We start from the raw sequence: 22,628 nt of genomic DNA, 5'->3' as shown, positions 1-22,628 counted from the left end.
TGAATAAATACGAGTATGTGGTGCCCCCAGTATGGTTAAGGAGTGGGTTGCGGCCAATGTTGGGGTTTTGTCCTGACTCCCACTCACGATGCCCATAAGCCCCCCAACAGATACAGACACATACAAACACGTCTGTACTGCTCGGGCTTCCCGGTCGCACTGTCGTGGCCGGGAACGCCCCGTTTATTTATACTGCACGCGGCGGCGTGCAACGTCACACCGCTGCGTGCGCGTCCCATAAAGGGGCAGCGCCACACTCCTCCTTTTTCAGGAGGACAACAAGAAATGCTTTAATGCTACACACTACAAACCAAACAACTATAATAACACAACACTTTAAACAGTTCCCCACGCACCCCTTTATTCACATCCACCCGGGTCCCCTTAACTAACAGTCCTGGGACTCAGACCGGTCAGACAAGTGTCCCAACACATAGTCGCTGAGGTAAGCGAGTTTGCCTCGCCCAGCCCTCTGGGGGTACCTCCCGCTTACCTCTGCGGCACGGGTGGTCCATCCACAGGCACTCCCCGGGCAGGGGATTTGGGTGTGTAAGGGGGGCCTCCTCTGTCGTCGGGTACCTCCATTAAGTCTGGTTCATGGGGAAACTCAGTCCTCGGGTCTCCTAGATTCTTAAAGAAGCTCACATTGTGGGTGATCGCCGAGCTTCCATCAGAGGCGGTGACCATGTACCCCTTGACGGCCACAACGCCCAAAGGCTCCGGTTTGTAGGGCAGTGAGAGCTTTCCATGGGGGTGTCTGTTCCTGATGAGGACCTTGTCGTCTGGCTCCAGCCGCTGCAGGCAGAGCCCTCTTCTCGTATTTTCCTGCTCAATCCTCAATCGTCGGTCCGCTTCTACCTGTTGATCGTCAATGACCCCCGGGCTCCTTCTCTCCAACTTCGGGCAGCAGACCTCGGGGACACCGCTTGAACAGTGCCTCGGCCAGGGCCACCCCCGTGGAGGCATGCGGGGTGGTGCGGTACACACGCAGGAACTGATAGAGGACTCTCTCTATGCACTGTCCCTGGCCTTGGGCGATCCTGAATGTTTTGTTCAGTGTCCTCATCAGCCCCTCGGCCTTGCCGTTTGCCCTTGGCCACAAGGGGGTGATTTTCCGGTGTACCCCACAGCTCTCCATCAGTTCCGCGAACCGCTCGCTCTGGAACGGTGCCCCATTGTCAGAGCACAACGTGTGGGGGAACCCATGGGCCGCAAACACCTTCTCCACGGCCACCACCACGTGCTCAAAGGCCATGGACTCCACAAATTCAACCTCGGGGTATCTCGAGTATTCATCCATGACCACCAGGAAGTGGGTGCCCAGTGTTGTAGATCCAAAGTCTGCGTGCACCACCTCCCAGGGTCGCGTCCCTCGAGGCATCGCCTCTATGGCCGGGTTCTCTCTGCAGAGGAGACGCCACCTAGCACCAGACACAGGCCTCCACGAAATCGTCGACCTTTCGCTCCAGCTCAGGGAACCATACCTTCAGCAGTAGCCGGGCCTTGGTCTTCGTAGCGTCCTGGTGGCCCTGATGAGCAAGGGAGATCACGTCCTTCACCTTGGATTGGGGGACAACTATCCGGTCACCTCTGAGCAGCAGGCCGGACACCGAGAATGATAGCTCTTCCCTGACCTTCCATAGCTGCTCTAGCCCCGTCTTGGCCTCTTGAGTACGCCCCACCAGGGATTCCAGCACCGACTTCCAGGAACCCTGCTGCATGGCGTGTTTCAAAATTTGGAAACACTCGTCTCCTGCCGCTGCTGCCTCGAGCTCCTCAAGAGGCATCGCATTGGGCGTGGCCGCCTCCACCACCATGCGGACATGATCATCAGCCTCCTCAGCACATGTCTCATAGTCCTTTCCCCCATGCGCACCCGGGTGTCGGGATAGGTAATCTGCTGCATTATACGCCCCCGGCCGATACATCAGAGTAACCCCATACTCCAGGAGAGCGAGCATCCATCGCTCGATCCTCGCCGGTGGCTTGGATGACAACCCTGCAGGATGGGAAGCAGAGGCTTGTGGTCTGTCACAACCATCACCGGGCATCCCAGGACATATAGGATGGGCATCCCAGGACATATAGTGAGGACATCTCACGCTCAATTTGCGAATACTGCTGCTCCGTCTCGGACAGTGCTTTGCTGGCATAGGCCACCGGGCGGACACCCCGCCGTCTCGGTCAATTTGTGTTAGTACAGCGCCCAGGCCAAACGGGCTGGCGTCCACAATGACTTCCGATGGTAAAGCAGGGTCAAAGAACGCCATGGTGTCCTCGGCCGCCAGTGCGCCCTTAATGTTCTCGAAGCCGCCTGCTCAAGCGGGCCCCAATGCCAGGTGGACTCTTTCTTCGTCAGGACCCTGAGGGGCTCGGATCTCGAAGCCAGATTTTGAATGAACCGTCCACAGTAAGTAACCATGCCGAGGAAGCTCCTCAAATCAGACACCGACTCGGGTGGCTGTGCCTTCTTGATGTCCTGGATCTTCTTGGGATCTGGCGACACATCTCCCTCTTTGAAAACAAATCCAAAGAACTCAATGGACGGGCACAGAAATTCACACTTTTCCCTGTGGAGGGTGAGGCCCAGCGCCTGCAGTCTCTCGAAAGTCTTTGCCATCCTCTGTAGGTGGTCCACCTCCGTTCTGGCGAACACCAGGATATCATCACTGATGTTCAGAACGCCCTCTAGATCTGCGAGGGCGCCCCGAATGATATTCTGGAATACCTCCGTTGCCGAGGACACACCGAAGCTCAGTCTCTTGTAACGGTAGAGTCCCCGTGGGTGGTGAACGTCGTGATGTACCTTGATTCAGGGTGTAGGACCACCTGATGGTAGCCCGCCCGCAGGTCCAGCTTGGCAAAGAAACGATCACCCTGCATTTCTGCAATGATGTCGTCAATCGTTGGAGTGAGGTGCCTCTCCCTTTTGATGGCTTTGTTCGGCAGCCTCATATCGACACAGATACGGACAGAGTCAGGTTGCTTAGGTTTCCTCGCCACGACAATTGGGGACACCCAGGGAGTTTGACCCTCCACCTTCTCGATGATGTCGAAATTCACAAGGTTATCCAGCTCCTTGTCCACCTGCTCACAGAGATGAAAGGGTACCCTGCAATGTTTTAGGGCAATGGGCTGTACAGACTCGTCTATGTGCAGCCTCACCATCTGTCCAATTCCGTTGAATAAGGTGGCGTACTTGTCGAGCAGGTCGCTAATGTCCTCCAGGTACATCGAGTATGCAAAGCTAACTATGCTGAGGGCCTCAGCCGCGGCACAGCTCAAGAGGGTGTTTGTGCTTACGGGCGTCACATAGAAGCATGCAGTGATCTGTGATCCATCATGCTCCACCTATGCCACGAAGGCGCCGTCCAACGGGATGGGTTACAGACTTCCAAACGCAAAGATGCAGGCTTTCGGTGTCACAAGCCTGGGAGGCGCATCCATGGCATCGTAGTGCCCACGGGCCATCACTTTGACTGACGCTCCCGTGTCCACTAGGACCGGGACCAGGGACTTGTTGACCTCCACCACACACTGCGGCTGTTGCCTGCTCTTTGCTTTGAGGGCCCCCACACTGGAGACGAAGAAAATGTTCTCTTCCTCTTCTTCCTCTAATTCCTCCACCGGGGCACCTTCCTCGCCCTGGTCCACCTCAGCGACTTTCGGCAGGCGATTCTGGTGAAGGAACTCGGACCAGGCCCGGCTTCTTGGCACCATCACCAGCAGAGCTGCCTTGCACACCCTGGAAAAATGATCCGGCAGCCCACATCTTCCACATGTCCTTCCAGCCGCTGGACACTCTGCTGGGTGGGGAAGGTCGTACCCACACTTCTGGCACGACTCAGCAGCTCTTCCAGCTCTGTCACGGAGACCAACACCAGATCTTCTGATACCTCTTCCATCTCGCCACATGGTGCACACCTCCTCTGTCTTGACTGGACGGGACCCCGCCTCCATCCTGGCTGCTCGAGCCTCGGACACCTCATGGCACCGCCCCAGCTCAAGGATGCAGGGCCATGTGGTACCCGGCTCTCTTATGACCTGCCGTCTGAGCTTGCCAGAGGAACATGCCTGGATGAGCATTGTTCTTATCATGTCCTCTGCATCACCCCACGCACAAGCCAACGACAGGTGCTTCAGGCGGCCATAAAAAGTGTCCAAAGTCTCATCTTCTTTTTGCCTTGCAGATAGCATAACGAATCATTCGTAGTCCGAGTTGGCAAGGGGCAGAAAATGAGCCTGGAGTGCTACCTTTGCCGGCCCGTAGGAGCCGTCCGCTGTTTGAAGCGACTCAAATATCTCCTGGACCGAAGGTCCCGCCGAATACAACATGGTCACCAGCATACTGTCATCATCCGTCACCTGTGCGGCCCTACAGTACATGTCGAGGCGGTCAACCCACCTTTTCCACCTGGGCCCCAGACTGGATGGCTGACCCGAGACATCAAATTCGGGGATGGGTTGCAGGGCCGCTGGGGCTCGTGCTTGGGCCATGACAGGAGGTGGTGGCTGAACAACTGGTTGTACTACTGGTGGCGCCTGAGGCAATGGAGCCTGACCTCCTGCTTGAGCCTGAGGAGGCTGCTGTTGAATTGCTGATTACCCACCGGCCTGAGGAGGCTGCCGCTGATCAGCTGGCTGACCACCGTCTTGATCACCAGGCCCGTTCATGGGCTTGAGCGCACAGCACCCCCAGCATGGAATTTGGGGGCTGCAACTCACACCCACCACCACACCACAGTTCTGATACACACCCAGGCAAATGAAAGTCCAACCTGGTGATGATGATGATGATGATGGAGTATCCACCTCCAGAGACAGTCTCACACACAGACACAGCAGCTGGCCATGATGATGAAAAGGATGAAGAATATGGGACTGACAGATCAGCGCCTCCCAGAAATGGATGGGCGGGCATCTATGTACAGGTTCCCAAATATTAGGGCCAGCCTCTCTGATCATGGAGACTCCAGTGAGGGGAGAATCGGAGAACTGGATCCTCAGAAATATCACCTACCAAGGGATCAGTCAGTCAAATCTGGTGGGGTATTCCATGAAAATATGCCCACAAAGACCATCTTAAAAACCTCTTCCAAGTTAGGACAATGGGGGGGTGGGGTACTCAGCCAATCCTGGGAGCAAGGGAGAGTCAGAGGACTCTTCTGAGCACCACAGGTCTCAAGAGACCAGGCCCTCACATTCTGATGGCCCGCAGAATCAGGGAAAGCCTAGAGGATCAGACAGCCACTGAGGTAGCAGTGCCTCTGAGTCAGAGGATGAGTGGACAAGGGTGACCAAAACTAAAAAGGACAACAAAATTAATAGGGTCCTACTGAAAGATCCCCTGAAGCAAATCAAGGCTATTAGGAGCATCATAACGCCCTACCATAAAAATGCTAAATATTCAGTTTGGGAGCACCTCAAATTGTATGAGCAAATGATGGAGACTTTCCACCTGAAGGACAGCCAAAGCTGCATTCAGTATGTCAAGTGGACATTTTGACCTGAATACTCAAGCTTCTTTGCGGGGCTGAAGGACCAGAACCATTCAAGATGGTCCACCTAAAGGGCGGCTATCTTAAAGCATTTTTCAATACACAGAAACCCTCAAGAGGCCCGCAAGGCGGCCTACAAATTGCATTGTGGGGAAGACCAGGCCACACAAGAATTTGTCCAAGAGCTGAAACGTGCCTTTGCACAGACCACCAGGAGGGTGCACATAGACAGCAGGGAGTTCATCAATACCTTCTTTCATGCCCTCCTTAAATAAATTATGACCCAGCTGATGAGGGACTTACATGACAAAAGATCACTAGACTGGGTCATTGAACAAGTAACACACATTTACGAATTGCAGAAACCAGTAGAAAATAAAAGTGCCAATAAATCCCCAAAACCAACCAACACCCCTGCTGCTGCTAAGGTCGCGGAGGTGAAGGTTGCCCCCATTTTAGATCTGGAGATGGGGGGGCTATAAACATTCCTGCGCAAAATCCCACTAACCAAAGACCCAGAAGGCCCTCGGGCCAATCCCAAACAGGGAGTCAGGGAGGTAACCCCAAAAATGGGACCCCTAACTCCCCTGATTACATCAGCCCCTGTTACAAGGGCAACAGACCCATCCTGGGCTATGTGTGGACTCCCCCAGCAGTAACCCCCCAAATGCCGGGTTGAGTTTCTTTCCCTGGTACCCGCCAAACACCAACCCCCAAAACAACCCTTCTTTCTTTCCCCACTTTCCTGAGCCTAGACAGCCCAATCCGGGAGAGGGGAGGCCAAGGGTGAAGGGGTACCAAAACTATCCCAACCAAGGGTATTATGGGAGAAGGGACAGTTACCCTTCCCGAGATCAACCTAGGGTAGACCAGAGGACCCCGTACCAGCCAGAGCGGGTGTCCCAACTGGAACGCCAGGTGCAGAACTTGGCACAGGATCTGGGTCGCATGCTGAGGCCTCAGCAGAATCCTCAGATCAGCATGGTGGCCCAGAACTCCTCAAATCAAGGGTCTGGTACTCCAGAGCAATGACGGGGAGAGAACCCCGACAACCCACTTGTTCCCAGGAGAAGGCATAGAGGGAAGGGGGGGTATAAAGCCTTAGAGGAAGCTTCCTTCCCCACCTGTGAAAGACCCCTGGAAACCCAGGAAACGGAAACAGAATCTCCTGCCCCCGAAAGTCTGCAATCTAAGGAACAGAGGGCGGGTAGGAGAAATAAAGAGCCTACAAATACCCATTTTGTGGAGGAGGTTCGAATCTTCCAATTTGAAGGAGGGCGCCTCAGAGGATTCTGGGAAAATGATCTTCTCCTTCAGGGATGGGGGTCCTCCTCCCAAAGAAAAATGGGTCCCAAGAAATCCTGATCAAGACTGGGTAGATGTGGGGACCAAGTTTAAACCGCCCATCATTGAACCCCAGAATGCCCAGCAAGAAAATCACCTTGTTCAAACCAATTCTGGTGACTGCCTCCAGAAAGGGGGTGCAGGCCAGAATCAGAACCAGGGGAGCCCAAATCTCCCTCCATATCCAACTGTCCTATTTTTTTTGCAGATCCCCCAGGCTCCCACACAGGATCATGTCCAAACCTATTCTGGGGACTGCCTCCAAAAAGGGAGGGTGCGGGTGCCCAGAACCGGAGAAAGAAGAGTCCCTAGCTCCCCAAAGCCATTCTGAGTACTGTCTCCAAAAAGGGGGGAAAGCCCCAAATCAGAAAGGGAGGAGCCTGAGACTCCTCAAATCACTGAGTATGAAACTGTGTGCTCAGATTCTCAAACCACCCAATTCCATTCTGGGGACCGCCTCCTAGAAGGGGGGAGCAACCCAGAACCAGCACAAGAAGAATCTCAAACCTCACCAACCACTTCTGTTGATTGCCTCCAGACGGGGGGGGGGCAGAAACAGAACAAGGGAAGCCCCAAGCTCCCCAAATAGCAGTGTGTCAAAATTCTGTGCTAGATTCTTCAACTCCAACACCGTCTCTTGACCCAACTACCCTGGTGTCAGAGTCAGAAATTAGCAAGTTGACCATCAAGCTGACCAAGAGCACCCATTACCTTTGCCCCTTGGAGGAGAAGGCAGGCAGATTCTACGCCTCCATCCAAGTGCAAGGGCAATGTGCAATTCCAACACTGGTGGACACTGGATCCCAAGCAACTTTGCTGTCAAAGAGGGTCTTTGAGCAGCTAAATTCGGGAAGGGGGAGAGATACCAAATCCCTCTCACCCCTCTTCCTGGACAAATTCAGAACTTTGACGGGAAGGAAATTCCTATTGAAGAGTCTACAGAGCTGGAAATTAAAATTGGACGACACAAAATGAAGCACCCAGTCCTAGTTGTGGTGCCAGAGGGAACTCCCTGTCTATTAGGGAATGACATCCTCTGCAGGCTGTCTCCCCTCATAGATTGTGTAAACAATGTCCTCTGGACCCAGACTCACAGGCCAATTAAATTAAAATATAGCGTCAACCATGTTAGTTTAAATGACACATGCCACATGGTTGAACACAAACCAGACCAAATTAAGTTCTACTTTCAAAACAATGACACACCCAAGGTCACCGTCATAGCTATGGGACCACCAAATGGTGATGAGAACTCCTCTCCATTTCAGCAAATCAGCCTCCCTTCCACTCTCAAGTGGCATTCCACCTTGGAGGGAGATACATTGAAATTTTATACTAATATACAATCCGAAAATCCCAAGTCCATAGCCAAAATTGATATCAAACCAGCACAAAACTTAGCTGGCTTTCTGAAAAAGGGTGAACCCCTCTTCCTCCTGATTCAGTTAAATGACGGGAAGGAGTCTGTCCTCACCCGAGTTGATTTGAATAGCAAAGAAAGCTTCATCAGCAAAGCATTATTCAAAAAACTCCCAAAAGACCAGACCCTTCCTGCCGTAGTGTCAGTGCAGCAATGGGTACGGGACCTGGAAGCGCCCGCTTCAAACATCCTCTGCTTAGCAGTTGTATGATCAACATTTCTAGGAATGACAAAAGCATAATACATACTTGTTGGGTTGTGCGAGGTGTTCCTTCCGCCTTTTATATGAGCCGTGACCTCCTCAACCAACTTGAGATTAATTTGGACCCGAGTTATTGCCAAGCCGGTCCCAACTGGAGAGTAAATCTCAGGGTCCTGGCAAACCTAAAGAAAGCCTTCAGGTCAGCACTAGTGCTACGGTAGGAAATGGAATTTCAGAAATGGAGGAGAGGTGACCATCCCAGGCCTCACCTACAGAATCCACTGTTAAGACCATTAGTAAACATAGATGGGGAATATTGCCAATTGTTAACCAATGCAAGTGTCTTTGCCACTGCTGACATCCCCCGAAGATGTCTGGACACAGTAGTGGGAAAATCTCCATAACCATGCTATGTTCTATTTTCTAGTATTTGGACTAAGAATCATCCCAAGAATCCCCAAGGAGGACCACTCAGGGACAGGAAGGAGAAACCCAAGGAATCCTGAGTGCCGCTCCATACTCCCAACCTGAACCGATGAGGAGAGCGTGTCGCCTCAATCAGTGACGGGAGAAGCGACTGAATTTCTCCACATAGACAGAAAAGAACATCCAACTCTCCTGACTTCCCCTTGACGGGAGGTCAAAACCAAGTCGGGAGGAGGGGCTCTGTGGGATGTATTGACCCACTCCGCTGTGCTATGCAGCATCACTCTGATAGTTATGGCGCAAGAAACTGCAACAATGGCAGCAAAACTCTGGTGCATGCCAAAAATCTACAAACCCGCATGTTCAAACGCACAAACAGATGGATGAACAACCTGCCACCCATGGTGCATGCGTGGTGGAATAGAGCACACACTGCAGAAAATGTGCCAGTGGGCTCCATGACCAGCAAACAGAATGCAGAGAGAGAACCAGTGCTTTGCAAATGAAACTCCAAAATGGGCCTACAAATGACATTGGTTTTGTTGCTAAAAACTCCAAAATGCCTATAACACAACACTTATCAACATTCTAAATCTTGCTTGGTAATATAATTCATGTAATATAATGAAATATGGTGAATATGCAAAGTCCTAAAGTGTAAAAAGTAAAACATTTCCTCAGGCAAACTGGATTGTCTGTAAACTGACAACCCCTGTCAAAATCGGTGTGCAGAACCCTGGGCTAACTGTGAATGACAGCTGTCAGATGAGCTCCTGATGAAACTTCAAAGTATTTAAACTAAAATTCTGTCGGATTAGCAAACATAGAAGGATTGTTGCTAAAAGGAATGCAGATCTTAGTTGTGTTTTTGATCCCACAGATTTAAAGCTCAGAGAGTAATGCATTTATGTGATTTGATGCAACAGGTTTAGTTTCTGCTGGATTTTTAATTAAGAATAAATTAGCCTGGCTGAGCTGCAACCCTTTGGAAGTGGAAAAACAGGTTTCTTCCAAGGGGAGGGGACAGAAACTCACTGGTAGATGATAATTGTGGGTTAACCCAGACTTTTGTCTACAGAAAGAGAATGAACAATGGAAGAGCTTCAGTCCAGGAAACGGAGGTGTGAAAGGGGTTGTAAACAGCTCCTGCAAGGAAATCCCCAAAGGAGGGGGCTGCTCCTGGACTGCAGGGAGAGAGAGACAAATGGGTGGACCATTTGCTGTTAAGCATGAACAATGAACAATTTTTAAAGACTCATAACTTGTGATTCAAAGTGGTGAAAAATATACAAAGGACAGATCTGTTAGTCTAATTTTTGGCTGCACGTTTCAAGAGGTGGTAGAACTGTGTAACAGGTTCTGGACAGGAATGGCAATATGTGTGGTTTTATGTGAACTGTGTTAATGCTAAAAATGTGAAACTTTACACACATATTCCTATGGTAAACACACACATTGGTGGAAAGTTGCAGAACATTTGGAAATTGTGTTCATGGTTAAAAGGACAAAATTCTGCAGAAAGGTGAAACAAGATCCCACAGCAGATACTGCATACAATATGGAATCTTTGTGTGTGATTTGTTTAGAGGTGACCAAGGTAGAAATATGTATTTAGGATAAAATACGATTTTGAGACCAGTGGCTAAAGGGAGGTTTCTAAGGACTGTAAAGCAAACCATAAAATGTGACATCATCCGGCCTGGATCCAATCACTCAGGTGCATGGCGGAGATGAGGTTTTGATCCAATCCCAGCTCACAGGGGCGGCTTAGTTAAGCTGGCCCATACACCCATTTTGTGATGCCATTTGAAAGGATAACTGGAGACAGCTGACAACATATAGGGATTGACTTATTCACTCGCTTTCCTGATTCCAGCGAAGCACTCTGATCCAGCATTCTACATCCAGCTTTAACATCCTTCCAGATCTAGATGCCAATACTCTTACCAGCAGTAGAGAACTATTGATTTCAACAAGGCCTAAATCCTCAAACTTATTCTTGCAACCCAGTGAAGCGATGTGGTGTGAGAAGGCCTTTTGAACTAGTATCCTGAAACTCTCTGGCTTGCTACCACAAGGCTTGCCTGAGGAACTCGCTATCCAGCTGATTGAAATACCCACAAACAAGAAGGGCACATCCTGTGCAAACCCGGTGACCAGTCTAGCTGATCCAGTCCCGCGCCTGATGTGCTGTCCATTCCTTGACAGATCCAATCCATGACCAGATCTGACAGTCCAATTTAATAACTTGTTCTGTGAGTATTAATAGGAAGAAAAGTGACCCATAACATATCTGCATTGTATGATCCCAATCTCAAACCCATCCCATCTTTAATTCAGAACCATAGTACTGCTAGAACTATCCCTGCAGTGACTCTTTTCTCATCTGTGTTATTAAACCCTAACTTCTTCTTGATTTGATTAAGAAAAGTAAATCCCAGGAAGAAGTAGAGTATCCACAACAGGTGGGTTACGCTAATCACGTGACTGTAAGATCCATCTGTGGCATTCGCTTTTTCATAGTCATAATATTATGTAATCAAACCCATCTCTCATTTTCAAAAGTGCATTTGTTTTCCATTCTCGTGCCTATTTGCAAAAATGATTTTTACTAAAACTTCTATAACTCCCTCAGTTTTTATGACAGAAGCGAAATTTAAACTCCTACCTGTCCCTAACATCCTTAGCTATCTAGCTATCCATAGACAGGAAACGTTTTAATTGAAATTCTGAAAGGTTTTGCACGTGTGAATTAGCTTTAAATTATTTCCCACTTGGACTTTGAGTTTTCAAATGTTTTCTCTTGACTAAATCATTGTTTGTGATTGTGTGCAACTGTTCAAAGCGGCTCCCATAGGAATTTATAATCTTTTAAGTATTTTTGACCACATTTGGTGTTTTTGCCCAGTCAATTCCAAAGACAATTTCAAAGCCATTCTAACAGCTGAAAAGTCAATTCCGTTTTTCTCTTGTGTTTGAAAGGGGAAGGTGGGAGTTACATTCTGTTTGATTTGTGCTATTCCTGAATACCTGCTCTCTCCTCACATCTATTTAATTGCCTATTGGAGGGTTGAGGGGTGTTGCAAGGGGAACCCCACACCATAGTGCCATCTATACCAAACCAACTGAAACATATTCTTTTCTGTGCTGCAATTGTTTTTGTGATTATTACTTGATTCCTAGTGCATTAAAAATACTATTCAGTGTTCTGTCACCCTATTGGTGATCGTTGTTACCTATTAAAACATATTGTGATTACAATTCTGAATACATTAATATTTACCTTTGCAAACTAGCCTGATTCCTGGTTCAGTGTGACCGGGGGGTCTCAGGAGAAGGGTGTGATATGAGTGGTATATCGTTCTGAATATTGAACTTATAGATAAAATAAATAAGGGTTTAATTTGCGCACTACATGCTGGGCGTGACTTGGGTGTGGGTCGGAGTGAAATCACTTACAGTGCTAAACAGTGAAGAGGAGACCCGGCATATGCCAATATGTTAGGGCATTCAACTCCCGCCTGGGTGAGAGAAGGTGCGGCCTCCACCGCTGCCAGAGGGCTCATGTCGCTTGCCAGCAGGAGCGGTCAAGAACGCTAGCACCAGTATCCCCCACCTGAGGGGGGGCACAGATAAACTGCCCCATGATAGACACTCACAGCCAGTGGCCCCACAGCGTGTGTGGCCCCCAGTGTACCCGGGTGCGACTTTGCCTGTCCACAGAGGGGTGCACCCTCCACATGTTTGACAAGGGACAAATACATTTAATGCTCCCAGTGAGCCACTGAATAATGATGTATGCTTTAATCTTAAGGTGTGCTGCAGCATATCCACTGTGCCGTAAATGTACCCAGTAAACAGGTAGTTCACCGATGTGTTGGTGGAACCACCAGGGTGCTGCAAGCACTACCGTCTCCCACAGACGGGTTGTGTATATACGTGTAAATTGTAATGTTTTAATGAACCCTCTGCAATATAATGTCATTGGTTTATCCTTAACTATGGAATGGGATGGTGTAACGGTAGCGCAGCACTAGAGGGTGCACGTGCAGTCACGTGCTGGGTTCTGGGTGATCACAGCACATCACCCATGGGGACGGCTGTGATCATGTTTATTTGTGTAATAAAAGGGGCACGCGTTTTCCCGCTCATCAGTTGCCTCCTGTTGTGAGGCGACCTCGACCAGTCCACCTTAAACGAAAGCATGATCTGAAGTGCAGAGGAAAGGACTTGGCAGGGGGATGAGAGAGGAAGAGGAGGGGCTACTACAGCCCAGGAAGATAGAACCATGTAGAGGGAAATTAAGAAGGTCACGTCTTTCTGTGGCTCTGTGTATCTGTTTGAAGGGTGGCTGAGGAAGCGAGAGGGAATGAGGAGACCTGGGCCTCATGTCCCACCTGTAAGGTACCACACCTCCCAACTCCCTGTCTATAAGTGCTTCATTATGGCCCTGCGTTCCAGCGCCCGCAATGGCCATGACAGGCCGCCATACCTCCCCCTCCCAGGGCACCCTGATCACGGTGGGGCTGGACTGGGCGGCCCCATAACATAGCCTCTCCCTAAACGTGTTCACTTAAGCAGAGTCTCTCTCCTTAGTACTTGCTCAGCTCACTGTAGCCTAATAAGTATGGGCAGAAATTCTCGACCACACAGAGAGCTTTCTCAGAAGTCATTGTCCACAAGATTTTCTGGGGCCTGGGAGCTATCCACCTGCAACGTTGCCTACCTAAATAATGTCCCTCACAAGCCCTCCGCTCATCTACCTCCAACCTTCTGCGAGTGAGCCGGTTCTCTAAGCAGATATTTGGAGGGAGATCCTTATTCTCAGCAGGTGTCTCCAACTGGAACATCCTCCCTGCCACCCTCAATCTTGAGCCTGATCATCTTAAATTCTGGAAACTCCTCAAGACCTTCCTCTTCTCCTCCTCCTCCTTCTCTCTCTCTCTACCATGCTAACCTAGCTCTTTCAATCTCTCCCTCCTCCTCCTTACAGCTGTTCGCCTGGTGTACCTCAGAGTCTCACAGGTCCCGGGCACCACGCCAGTCCTCTCTGCACTTGTCTCAGGGCCATGCACCCCACCCTCCCTCAATGCACTTGATAATTAGCCCAATAAGTGGCTCTCTTGGCACTTACCCCAGTCTCCCATGACTGGGTGCACTTGGGCTTCCCCCTCCCTTGACAGTCTGTGCACATGCACGATCCGAATGCACCTTACATGAAGATGGTCTGTGCTGTTCTCCCTTGTCTTCACCTGTTAATACCATAGCTCTCAACCTTTCATTGGCCCTGGGCGGGTGAAAACACCCCATTTTACATTTGGAGGGTGAACGCCCATTGATTCCTGTGGGCGTGTAGGGAGCTTGGCGGGTGAGATAGCTGCCTAAGTGGCGGGTGACACCCGCCAAAAGCATGTGAGTTCAGAGATATGTAATACACACTGGTAATACACATGGTAATACTGCAGAATCGCTGTCAGGCCTATTTGCTGTGTTTCAATTGTTAAATGTACTGTATGCACTTACTCTGCCTGTGCAGACTATTATTGTCTCTGAATTTCAAGGGCTCTAAGCGACTGTTTTTCCCATGTTCTCACCCTCCTTGAGCGCTTTGAAACAGTGCCTGTGTATAGGCGCTTTATAGATAAACATTACCATTAGCATAGTCTCACATAATGACGCATGTGCATTGTGCTCCTAAACAGAGTTTGTACTAAGAACCTTCACAGGAGGCTGGAGTTGAATTAAGACTGGATTTCTTCGGCATTGTGCATTTCCAGAAGAATTCCATTTGAGAACCTAAACAATTACTCCCTCATGGACTGTGCAATTCTAATGGTGTGTACGTATATAATGTTGCGCGTGCTCTGATGACTAGTGTCTCGGGCTCTGGGCAGAATATGAGGTTGCCACCCCCTTCCCCTGCTCATGGGAAAGTCGAGGAAACACCTGCTGCCCTGACCTTGGAGTGCACAGCCCCGCAGCCTTTAGATGGAGTGAGCATGTCTTGGCTGTGTAATGTCTGTGCTGCACTGTTTTTCTTTGCTGATTGTGTCTGTTCTCGGAACGTTCCTCGTGGAGCAGTAGTGTTCCTTCTCAGAACATAAGTTACAGTCCTATTTTATGTGCATGGCTTGCTTTGTTTTTCATTTCTGCGCATGCGCGTGTGATTTACATCTTGTCCCTCGGGGTGTGTTTCTCGGCGCTGCAGCCCGTCTCCCCGATGAGGAGAGTTTGCTCAGAAGCTCTTTGGGTTGTGGATGCGTTGCTGTTCGTCTCCATAGAAACTGCTTCGCTGGCACCTGCAGCTCAAACGCTACATTTTGAAATGGAAAATGCAGCACAAACCGTGAAGGCTAAATTGTGGAATCATGTGTTATAGGTAAGTGATAGGCGCTTTCCCACACTCTTTTGTTTACTGAGAAATTATTATTTTTTGGGACAAATGTTATATTCTCTGCCTTTGCTGCATATACCATGCCTCAGTTCCTTCTCCTGTCGTTGATGGTAGGCTATGCCATCCCTCAGTTCTTTCTCTTGTGGTGGAGGGTAGGTTACACTTTCCCCTCAGTTCTTTCTCTTGTGGTTGAGGGTAGGTTAGACTTTCCCTCAGTTCTTTCTCCTGTGTTTGAGGGTAGGTTATACCACCCCCTCAGTTCTTTCTCTTGTGGTTGAGGGTAGGTTATACCACCCCTCAGTTCTTTCTCCTGTGGTTGAGGGTAGGTTATACCGTCCCTCAGTTCATTCTCTTGTGGTTGAGGGTGGGTTATACCGCCCCTCAGTTCTTTCTCCTGTGGTTGAGGGTGGGTTATACCGCCCCTCAGTTCTTTCTCCTGTGGTTGAGAGTAGGTTATACCGCCCCTCAGTTCTTTCTCCTGCGGTTGTGGGTAGGTTATACAATCCCTCAGTTCTTTCTCCTGTGGTTGAGGGTAGGTTATACCACCCCTCAGTTCTTTCTCTTGTGGTTGAGGGTAGGTTATACCACCCCTCAGTTCTTTCTCCTGTGGTTGAGGGTAGGTTATACCACCCCTCAGTTCATTCTCTTGTGGTTGAGGGTAGGTTATAGCACACCTCAGTTCTTTCTCCTGTGGTTGAGGGTAGGTTAGACCTTCCCTCAGTTCTTTCTCCTGCGGTTGAGGGTAGGTTATACCGCCCCTCAGTTCATTCTCTTGTGGTTGAGGGTAGGTTATACCGCCCCTGCGTTCATTCTCTTGTGCTTGAGGATAGGTTATACCGCCCCTCAGTTCTTTCTCCTGTGGTTGAGGGTAGGTTATACCGCCCCTCAGTTCTTTCTCCTGCGGTTGTGGGTAGGTTATACAATCCCTCAGTTCTTTCTCCTGTGGTTGAGGGTAGGTTATACCACCCCTCAGTTCTTTCTCTTGTGGTTGAGGGTAGGTTATACCACCCCTCAGTTCTTTATCCTGTGGTTGAGGGTAGGTTATACCACCCCTCAGTTCATTCTCTTGTGGTTGAGGGTAGGTTATAGCACCTCTCAGTTCTTTCTCCTGTGGTTGAGGGTAGGTTAGACTTTCCCTCAGTTCTTTCTCCTGTGTTTGAGGGTAGGTTATACCACTCCTCAGTTCTTTCTCTTGTGGTTGAGGGTAAGTTATACCACCCCTCAGTTCTTCCTCCTGTGGTTGAGGGTAGGTTATACCGCCCCTCAGTTCATTCTCTTGTGGCTGAGGGTAGGTTATACCACCCCTCAGTTCTTTCTCCTGTGGTTGAGGGTAGGTTATACCGCCCCTCAGTTCTTTCTCCTGCGGTTGTGGGTAGGTTATACAATCCCTCAGTTCTTTCCCCTGTGGTTGAGGGTAGGTTATACCACCCCTCAGTTCTTTCTCTTGTGGTTGAGGGTAGGTTATACCACCCCTCAGTTCTTTCTCCTGTGGTTGAGGGTAGGTTATACCACCTCTCAGTTCATTCTCTTGTGGTTGAGGGTAGGTTATAGCACCTCTCAGTTCTTTCTCTTGTGGTTGAGGGTAGGTTATACCGCCCCTCAGTTCTTTCTCCTGCGGTTGTGGGTAGGTTATACAATCCCTCAGTTCTTTCCCCTGTGGTTGAGGGTAGGTTATACCACCCCTCAGTTCATTCTCTTGTGGTTGAGGGTAGGTTATAGCACCCCTCAGTTCTTTCTCCTGTGGTTGAGGGTAGGTTAGATGTTCCCTCAGTTCTTTCTCCTGTGGTTGAGGGTAGGTTAGGCTTTCCCTCAGTTCTTTCTCCTGTGTTTGAGGGTAGGTTATACCGCCCCTCAGTTCTTTCTCCTGTGGTTGAGGGTAGGGTATACCACCCCTCAGTTCTTTCTCCTGTGGTTGAGGGTAGGTTATACCACCCCTCAGTTCATTCTCTTGTGGTTGAGGGTAGGTTATAGCACCCCTCAGTTCTTTCTCCTGTGGTTGAGGGTAGGTTAGATGTTCCCTCAGTTCTTTCTCCTGTGGTTGAGGGTAGGTTATGGTGCAGGGAAAGGAGATAAGGTGTGTGACCTGCAAACGATTTTGGGCCTCATTACAAGGACGGTAGTGCAGGTGAAAATGACGGTAATGCAGCAGTAATTCCATGACCGCCACATTACCACCCCACCATACCCCAAGTTTGGTGGTTACGGGGAGGATTATCCACCAACAAAAAGCCAAAAACTGTCAGTATTACCGCTAGCAAAATTGCAGCCTGTGGTAATTCCACTGAAATCCCCCATGGGATTCCGAACGCGATCAACACCACCATTTGTTCTCCCGTGGTAAAACTGCAGGGCCAAGTGGCGGTAATTCTGCGGATTTACCGCCACATGACATCAAACTTATAATGAGGCCCAATGTGCCTGTAGCAGAGGAGTCCCAACTCAGCAAGAACGGGCCTGGAACAGCTATATATGCGGTGCTACTGCAAGATGACGCAGACACACAGGGTGGTTACTTACCTCTGGGCCTTCTGACTGAGCGCGCTAGAACGCTATTGGTGCAGTGATGTTTTTCCCACTGTGTGTTTAGATACATATAAGCGTGAGTCGTGCTCTTACCATGGCAGTTGCGTCTCCATGGTAACTGGCAGACACCATCACATCAAGCAACACCCTATTTGGACGTTTCACATTATTTTCTCTGGATGTCCCGTAATCGATTTGAGTATTTAATTTAGAGAAGACTTATTGTAGATGAATTAATCATGATAATGTTTTCCTTCTCCAGAACTGTTGGGTCGTCTCGTTTGGCAAAAAGTAAGAATCACAGGCTACCCAAGGTAAATAACTGCTGAGTTTATTAATTCCTCTCGGCACACATTGCTCTGTGCTTCTGAGGAAGCTTGTCTCCTGGCCTACATGCTTGTGCCACCCCTGTCCCTTCTTTCCTTCCTTCGCGTCATTTGCTGCCCTCGTGCCTCCTCCTGGAAGTGGTGTCCAAGTCCCTGACTCGGGGTCCTGGTCTGTGGCCCAGTGGGCTAATACAGCCGCTCAGGGAGCTGCGTGGCATACATTAGTTTCCAAACATTGACGAGCAGACTTTGCTAATTGTAATGTTACTGATCAGTAAATACATCTATTTGATTAGCAATGTTGTGCTATTATTTTTAATGTCGCCAGAATGTATTTGTAACCAAGACATAAAATCTGCAACAACACAGCATTTTTGAAGGGCTCCCAATTCGGATTCCATGAGCAGTAGCTAAAACCAGTAGCTAGATGTCAGGCATCACCCAGTAGGCAGGAGCTACTGCTGGGGAACCAGGAGCGTGTACCCAGCGCAATGCATCTCTAGCTGCCACATAAAATACACACTAACTTTTTGCCCATTATCTACGATCCATTATGCTCAAGTGCATACTTTAAGTCTCCTTATTTGTCTTTATTAACATTCGCAAATACTCAAAGTTAATTAGACAATACGCCCCAAGTCGGCAGGCCATTACCACGTCAGGTAATGGCCCGGGGCCCATAGTTAACAAAGACACCAGGGGCATTACTGGATGCAGTAATGGCCCGCCGGCCAGGGTCTTATTAATTATTGTCATTTTTACCCCAGCGTTTTGCTGCTGAAAAAAAAAAAGAAAATGGACACATTGGACTGGGAAATGTAGCCAGTTTTCCCTTTAAGTGGCGGCCATGGTAAACAAAGAAAATGGTCGCCATGGGACAGGAGACGGGAATACATGTAGTCCCTTCTACCTTTCAATGGCGGCCTGACAGGAGAAAGGAATCGGATGCGCCGCCACATGATCTTGATTATAGTCGCAGTAAGGCTTGCAATGGCTCCAATCGCAGCGTAGATTTCATTTTCTGCCTGGCATGCCAGGTACTAATGTCACATATGCATGTCTGTAAGACACCAGTTGTCCTGGGAGCCACATGTAGCTTCCGAGAGCTGCTGGGTGCAAGCTAACCAGGATTGCCTAGGCTTGAAGCAGGAGCTAAATAACTCCAAACATTTTCAAAGCCTGTTTTTTGTGTACCTCTAAAGTAAGATATAATTAGTGAGATGAGTGCCTGGAATGCAAAGTTTGGCTGGAGGAACAGACACAAATAATTATTATAAGAACACTCTGACAAGAGTTTTCAGTGCAAGGATCTGTGCAGCTGAGTGCATTCGGTGTTGCACAGGTCTGTGTCCCGTATACTGTATGCTTGCCCCATCATTTGCTGTGTTAGGCGCAGTTCAGACGTTTCATAAATCCGAATGTTAAAGGAAAGTCATACTGTGAGGAATCTGAGGGCGTCCTCACTTAGAAGTAGCGAGATCCGAAGGCGGTTTTCCAGCACCGCACCGGAGCAGACAGACACATGACTTGAAACCGGAGAGTCTGCCTAGAAGGCAGAGAGACCCCGGGCCGTGTCAAGTGCGCAAAGGAAACTAAGAAAGCTTGAATACAGTGTTCCCCATATGTCAGTGAGGAACTTCAAGATGGGTGATGGCAACCTAAACTCCCTCCTTATTTGCTATCTATTATCCTGGAACTACAATAAAGCTCATTCCACTTTCGTACCTGATGGCTCCAGTGTGGTTCCTGCTACTTACCAGTCTATAGTCTTGGGAGGATAGCTCAGGGGCAACGTGCTCGCCTTGGAAGCAAGACGACACGGAGCAACAACAATTCGATCCCCGGGTCCGTGCTTAGAAACCTCTGGGTATAAAGCGCGTTATAAATAACATATCATATCCTCAAATGATGGACACTACAATAAGCATCCGATGACACATGAAGGGGATGAAGTGTTCTAAAGGTAGTAGCAGATGCAGTCCGTCTAGTGGAAACTGCCTCCGACATAAAAGTAGAGCACAATCGTTTCAAATCCTACATGCTGGAGTACATTTATCCCCCCTCCCCCGAAATAACATAAATATTCCTAAATATGGACAGCCATGTTTTGAGTTTACATGTTGTCCCGCCGTAGATGTTGGATTTGCTTTTGCCGATGAACGAACCACATGCTTTTCCTGGAGAGTGCCCCCCTTACCCATCCGCAAACATAACCTGGGCTCGCTAACCTTATCTCCCTGTGCTAAAAGTCAATGAAGAGCGTTTGAATGGCAATACTGCTCTTCCACAAAAGATGGCGCAGTAACCCATGTTTAGAATCACATCATCAGATTCGGACCTTTACGAGTTAATTATTTTTAATACATTAAAGGGAATATTGAATATGAAGAAGACAGTATGGGGGCGTGGCTTGGCGCCGATGGCGAGCGGTAGCTGATCTGCCGAGCTCCGGCCGAGACGCCGTTTCCTGAACCTTTTCTCCGGCTCATGTGAGGCTCCAGCCCTCGGAGAAGAACGAGCTGTTGTGGGAAGCGGACCTGCATCTGAACCACCATTGGGCCCACTGAATCGGACCTCCTAGACATCACCGTAGCCCTAAGTCGGCTCTCCCCCCCTCCGCTCCGATTGAATCCAAGATGGCGCCTAGCACCGCATAGCAGAGCCTCTGAGGGGAACCCCTCCCCCAACGGACTCCCAGGCCTGGAGGGGCGAAGCGGAGGCACGACAAGGAGAACGACGCCCCCGGGGGCCGCCCAACTGGCACCAACACAAAGCCCGCAGCCCGGACGCCCTCCCGCCGCACAGCGCGGGGTCACTCGGGCCGGATCACATACGCTGAGGAAGCGCGCCACGCGGGCCCCGCCGTAGTTACGCACGGCCCACTGAGGTGAACCAAGCTCCGGGACGGCGAACACCTCCGCGGCTGGGCGATTGTGGACAAGGACACACCGACAAACCCAATCCCGAGTCGCAACGACTGCACTGCGGCTAATCTCACCGGGACGGTGCCAGATTTGACCCCGGCAAAGATCGCCCAGCACCCGATGCACAGAAGGAGAAGACAGATGTGACGGAGGACACTCCACCGGTCCGGCCACACAAGACAAGGTGCGTGAGACCTCGCAACATCTGAGTAAGGGGCCCCCCGCATATCCCTATTCGTCTGATATCCACCTCGGGGGGCCGCACGCCCAGGTCCGGGGGCTGGCAAAATACTGTCTTGGACCCCAAGCCCAGCATCGGAAGAGGGCCTCGCTAGCAACCCCGTATGCTACCTAGCTCCTGAGGCCCAGGACATCCACAACCACCACCTCAAGATGGCCGCCAAGAACAAAACCAGAGCTGCCACCATGGACTCCTTTGTTTCCACCAAGGTCAAGACCCCCACTCACGCCAGGGCCAGTCCCTCTGAAGTCGCCCAGACGAGCGAAGGGGTGGCCGCCGATAATCACTCTCAGATACTGGAAGCCATAGCTTCACTAAAAACGCACATAGACTCCAAGATCGATGAATTCAAAATAGACATCCAACTAATTCGCCAGGACGCTCGCAACTTAGCTGAGAGGGTAACGACCATTGAACAATCAACAGAGGAAACATCTGCGGCCACCACAGCTATAAAGTCTGAAGTCGACCACCTGAGGAGGAAAGTCGCCTTCCTGGAAGGGAGGGCGGAAGAGGCCGAAGACCGGGCCAGACGGGGCAACATCAGGATCCTAGGTGTCCCGGAGGGAAGTGAAGGGGCAAACACCACATCCTTCGTCGAAACCCTTCTGCTGCAAGAAATTTGGGCCGGCAATTTGACACAGGGATTCTCGGTCGAAAGGGCCCACAGGTCCCTCCAGAGGCACCCCCTCCCCCACCCGGGATCGCTCCCTAGACCAATAATTGCTAAGAGACTGAACTTTCAGGACAGAGAAACTAAGTTAAGGCGATCCAGGGAGGGTGGCCCCATCGAAAGAGGGGACTCCAAAATCTCCATTTACCCTGACTATACGCAGAAGGTGCAAAGAGATAGAAATTCATTTGTCCCGATAAAAGCTAGGCTCGGCCAACTGAACCTAAAATACAGACTACTATACCCGTCGCGCCTCAGGGTCATCTATAAGGAGAGAGTGGTATTCCTCGACAATCCAGACGCAGCCAACATGTGGCTAGAGGATAATAACCTGGCTGATGGCAAGGACAATTCACGGACTGAGGCCTAACCCCCTCGGATCTCACAAGTAACCCGCAACAGTAAGAACCAGCAAACAAGACGCCGGAAAATAGAAGGTAATCCAATCTCAGTTTATCATACGGAAACGGCCTTGCTTGGCTCTGCCGCCCGGCCCTAGCCCCGCCCCAGCGTAGAATCCAGTCGGTCCAGGCACCCGCCTGACCCAGCTCGCGCCTGACCCCCGGATGGGCTTCGGCGGCTCGAGAGCGCCTGAGCACCGCGACAATGTTGTAGTCGCTGGGCGCACCAGTTTGAGTTTTGTTATTAGTTTCATTA

At 50.0% G+C, this 22,628-nt stretch overlaps 1 protein-coding gene across 3 annotated transcripts in view; it reads left to right on the top strand.

The window, feature by feature from the left end:
• Nucleotides 1-14,800: 14,800 nt before the first annotated feature.
• The window catches only part of LOC138570254 (zinc finger protein 84-like), a 57,160-nt gene continuing 49,332 nt past the window's right edge, over nucleotides 14,801-22,628 (top strand). The window contains exons 1-2 of one of the 3 annotated variants that reach the window (XM_069649012.1): nucleotides 14,801-14,883; nucleotides 18,070-18,121. The gene's annotated coding sequence lies outside the window, so the exon portion shown is untranslated. The other 2 variants (XM_069649011.1, XM_069649013.1) reach the window with 2 other exon arrangements.

Source organism: Ambystoma mexicanum, chromosome 2q (assembly GCF_040938575.1).
Source record: "Ambystoma mexicanum isolate Mex_15411 chromosome 2q, UKY_AmexF1_1, whole genome shotgun sequence".
NCBI lineage: Eukaryota > Metazoa > Chordata > Amphibia > Caudata > Ambystomatidae > Ambystoma > Ambystoma mexicanum.
The sequence above is the reverse complement of the archived record's forward strand: the minus strand, read 5'-3'. Positions and strand labels throughout refer to the sequence as shown.